This window comes from Psammomys obesus, unplaced genomic scaffold, assembly GCF_907164565.1.
Source record: "Psammomys obesus unplaced genomic scaffold, mPsaObe1.curated_primary_1811, whole genome shotgun sequence".
NCBI classification, from domain to species: domain Eukaryota; kingdom Metazoa; phylum Chordata; class Mammalia; order Rodentia; family Muridae; genus Psammomys; species Psammomys obesus.
In genome coordinates, this window is record NW_026595629.1 from 33,105 (window position 1) to 38,015 (window position 4,911).

The following is a 4,911-nucleotide window of genomic DNA, read 5'->3' on the forward strand; positions in this document are numbered from 1 at the left end:
CGCAGGCCAGCCCAGGCCGCTCGACCCCCCTTTTGATTCCCCCCCTTGACCTGGTGTCTTGCCTCCCTCTTTCTCAGCCTCTTGTTTGCTGACTTCGTAGACACTGGAAAACCATCATTCTATGTATTTGTTTACCTTCTAAATAATTTCTCAGTGCTCTTGAATGCTTCCCATGTGCCTAAACTACACCCGAGGCTGGGTCTCACCGGACTCTCAGGAGTGTGCAGGCTTGCTCCACTGGACCTCTACCCCTGCGTGGCCTCCTCAGGAGGCGGCCAGGGGCCTAGCTGGGGTTTAAAACAAAGTTTTAGCTTTAAACAACAACATCAACTTGTTTTGTGCCCATGAGTGTTTTGCCTGCATGTTGCATGCGGCCGAGGCCTGAAGACAGTGCTGGGCCCTGGGATTGGGGCAACAGAGGATGCTGAGCTGCCGTAGCTCTATTGAGGGCCCTTGGGAAGAGTTGGCTATGGGTTCAGCCCCTACTCTTCTGAAGATAGACTTCAGCCCGAGGTGTCTGGCTTTGTTCCTTCAGAACCTCCCTTCCCTTCTTCAACAGAAGCTGGAAAATTCTCAGCTGTGGCTTGGGCTTATCTGCACGCCCTATCCCTGGGTATGTGCAAGAGGGCGCACCACACACACACACACACACACACACACACACACACACACACACCACAGACACACTAACCATGCAGATGAGGAAGCCCCTGACTCTTCCTTCACCAAGCCCTTCGACTAGGACTAGGCAGGACCGCCGCTCCACCCGGAACACCACCAAATTGCTTACCATAGCCTAAGGGAAGCCAAGGGCCTGGTGCATGCTGGCAGCAGACAGCACAGGGTAGAGGTGGCTGTCGGAAAGGGTGTGATTCTGAGAAAGGGAGTCCGGCTCAGGGACTCAGCCAGAGGTTTGGGGCTGAGAATGACAACCAGAGGCTCCTAGGTGCAGGGCCTGTGGCTACGGTGCAGCGAGACAGGCCCGAGTTGGAAAGCAGAAGCGGTAACGGGAGCATGATGGGCCGGTGCTCGGAGGGTTGAATAGTCTCATCTGTCAGCCGGGGGTGCTAGGCCAGGTGCTCTTTGAACCCTGCTTCCTCCCCTGACGCGGGCAGACCGGCCTTTGGGCTATGCAAAGACTAAGTTTCAGGACTCACCGCATGCTTCCCTCCCATATGCAGTCTGGCTCACCAACATACAAAGGCCGTGAGAGAATGACCGTCGGTGGGAGGAGAGCGAACCTTAGCGAGGCAGCGACGCAGACCACGCCATTAGTGAAGCAAACCCCTCCATGAATACAACGAATGCACACCAACTTACCAATGACCAAGGGGCTGGCTCCTCGAGCACTTGCTCGGCCCCCAGAGGACTCCAGCACCCACATACAGGGTACCTCACAAGCGTGCCAGTGCCAGGGACTCAGTGGCCTCTTCCGGCGTTCGAGGGCACCTACACGTGTGTGCACCCAGGCCCCCCATCCCCACAATACAGACACACAACTGAAAATAAACTAAGCCGTAGAAAACAAACAGACTGTGGTGACACACGCCTTTAATGCCAGCACTGGGGTCACAGAGGAAGGCGGGCGCTGGGAGCCGGAACCAGCCCGGTTGACAGAGCTAAGTTCTGCACAGCTGAGACTGCGTGGAGAGATCCCTGACTCCAAAAGCAAAACAGTAAAATAAAACAAAAAGAACAGAGGAGGAAGGATCGTGACCCCCATCCTTACTCCCGCCCTCCAAAAAAGGAGCCAAAATAATAAACATACAAATAACATTTATAAGGCAGGTTCCCGCCTGCGGTCCCTGCTACTTGGGTAGCAGCCTTTGCTCTGAGCCTGGGGGCAGGAGTTTCTTTCTTTTTTTTCTTTTCTTTCTTTTTTGTGAGACAGGGTTTCGCCCCAGTGGGCATGCAGCCTCCTTACAATGAGATTGCAGGGAAGCGGAGTTCTTTCTCCATCCCCTTGCCCGTCTGTCTCAGGCAGCACTTGTGGTTCTTTGTTTCTCACAGGGAAAGAAGAGACTTCTGCGTTCCTCCTTGAGGCTCGGCTACTGCGAGTGACCTCACCCAGCACCCTTGCTCTCGGCGGGCCCACGCACATTGTTTGGCCAGAACAGTTCTGGCCAGTGGCGTCCACTCATGGCTGCAGAGGGCAGTGGTGATGTCTCGGGTGGTTAATAAATGACCCCTGAAGTTACTGTTTAGCTCTGATCAGGCCCTGACAATTCCCTATGACGCAGGAAGAAGGCAAAATGTGCCTGGAGCACCCAGGCGAGTTGCAGAAGTGCCAGGGTCACCTGCCCTGTGAGGAGGCCCACCCAGCTCTGACCAGCTGCCCCAGAGGTGAGCTGGAGTCTGCAGAGACCGAGAGCTGGGGAGATCGTGTGCTCCCGTTTCCCCAATGCTGGCTTCCTCCCCCAGCTCTCAGGACCCAGGAGTCAGAGCTGCTTTGAGCCTTCCTTCTCGCCAGGTGACATTTCTGCGATGAGATGGCTCACGAGGCAAAGGCCCCTGCCATCCAGCTTAAACAGCCTGATGACCTCAGCTCTGCCCTGGGCAGAAGATGAAAGGAAGAGGACCAGCCCCACAGCTTGTCCTCTGATCTTTACTCACACACCGTGGCATGAATGCCTGCACACACACACACACACACACACACACACACACACACACAGATAAAAAAACAAAAACAAGCAAAAGGACAGGGGCTCACATAGTCCAGGTTGGCCTTGAACCCTCTATGTAGCTGAGGACAACTTTGAACTACCTCCTTCTTTTGAATGCTGGGACTGCAGGAATGCACCCCCGTGCCCAGTGCTGGGCTTTGAACTCAGGGCCTGTGCATGCTAGGCACTCTACCGACTGAGCTACAAAGCCCCGTACACTTTCTGACACAGCTCTTGCTCTGTAGCTCAGGCTGACTTCTAGTTCGGTGATGCCCCCTCACTGTGTCTCCATAAATAGAGGCCAACTGGAGAGGGTAGAGACACGGGTTCTTTGTGTTGGTACAGACTGGATCACATGGGAGTCGGCCTGCAGCTCCGCTCATTACTTCAGGGCCAGCAACTGGAGAGTAAGAGCGAACCCAGGGCCTCGAGTATTCTAGGCAAGCCCTCTTCCAACTGACACCCCCCCCACACAAGATCAAAACATAACTACAGGGGGAAGGCATGTCGGATGAAGCTGTCTTTGTCCTGCCTTTTCTGGTACCCTGTATTTTCTGATGCCTGCTCCTCGAAGCCAAGGCCTTAGATTAAAGGCCCTCCACTGGACTTCCACTTCCAAAGCCCTGTGATTCAGCAGCGTGTCTCACAGGACCCTGAAAGCCAGGCGTGCCTTCTTCCTCGTCCGCAGCAGCTGCCACCAGCCCTTTTCTCTAAAGGCTGGGCGGGAATGTCCCCTCCCAGGCCTCTGGGCCCAATAGACAGCTGGCCAGGTGCCACTGGGTATCGCGTGTGAGGACGGAGCAGCTTGATCCTCTGCCAAGGGTGAGCCCAGCCGTGGTATTCTGGGAAGAGTGGATGCCATGTGACTCAGAACCAAGTTAGGGAAAAACAGCCTCAGTCAATCCCTGGCACCCAGCCGCTCCAGTGTGGCTTCGACCATGACCTCACGAAGGAGGAAGCTGGGCCTGGCAGACCGGGGCTCTGCTTTCCCTCAGGTTTTCTCTAACTGTCTCACAGGTTCCCTGGAGTGTCTGGGCCTGAGGCTGCTGTCATGTCATCCTGGCTCCTGAGCAGCTCTGGCCCATCTATGACTTCATCCCGCCTAGGATAATCAAGGGTTTGGAGAGCCCGCCCGGGAGACAAGGACTCCCATGGGGAGAGGCTGGGGCCTGGTGCCGATGCTGCCGTGGCCTCTCCGGACGTGCAGGTCTGAAGAAACATCTGGCCACGTGCCAGCCCACGGCTGTCCGCTGAGGTAACCCGGTGGGAACCTGTTCCTTGACAAAGAAAGTGCTTCGACTGTAGACTTAAAGCCAGACTTTACCTAGGACATTTCCCCACCAGCCCCTCCAGTCTTTCGAAGCTAGGTAGGCATGGCAACTGCAGCCTCGCCTGTCATCAGGCTAACGCTGCAGCAGGGTCCATTCCGCACAGAGCAAGGCTCGTGTCAAGAACCAAACCACGTTGGAAAAAGAGTTGGCAATTCTTCTGGAGTTAGAAACACACCCAGCGTGCTGGGTTGGAGCCTCCATCGGTCAGCGCTTTCCTGGCAAGCATAAGGTTCTGCATCCCACACCAGCACCAAAACAAACAAAAGGGTAAACAGAGGGGCTGCAGAGAGGGTCGGAGGTTAAGAGCTCTTGCTGCCCCTGCGGGGGAACCGGACTGGGGCTCCCAGCACCCGCAGCTCTGCTCACAACCGCCGGTTTCTTCCTTCCAGGGAATCTAATGCCCTCTTCTGAACTCCGTGACAGGCGCACGGTGCACATACATGCAGACGCTCACACGTTCACATAAGACAAAAGTAAATAATAACAGAATAGGGACTGGACAGACCGCTCCATGGTTGGGAGCTCTGGCTGCTCTTGCAGAGGACCCAAATGCAATTTCCAGCAGCCACGTGGTGGTTCATAACCATCCGGAGCTCCAGTTCCAGGAGTTCAACACCCTCTTCTAGCACACATGGGCCCTACACATATATGTGTGAGGTATATGTATCACGTCTGTAGGCAACACATTTCACACACAGAAAAAAATAAATCTTAAAAAAAAAAAAAATTAGGACTGGAGAGATGGCTCAGCAATTAAGAGGTCCTGTTGGTCTTTGGGAGAACCAGGCGCCCTCATGGCGCCCACAACTATCTATGACTCCAGAGGATCTGACGTGCCCTTCTGACCTCTGTGGGCACCAGGCACCCATGTATGCGTGCCTGGCAAAACGGACGCAAAAACAGAATCAATAAAA

At 54.9% G+C, this 4,911-nt stretch overlaps 1 protein-coding gene across 1 annotated transcript in view; it reads right to left on the minus strand.

The window, feature by feature from the left end:
• Ier3 (immediate early response 3) overlaps positions 1 to 1,486 on the minus strand; it is a 6,449-nt gene extending 4,963 nt beyond the window's left edge. The window contains exon 1 of the mRNA XM_055619328.1: positions 791 to 1,486. The gene's annotated coding sequence lies outside the window, so the exon portion shown is untranslated. The remainder of the gene's footprint in view (positions 1 to 790) is intronic.
• Positions 1,487 to 4,911: the final 3,425 nt, after the last annotated feature.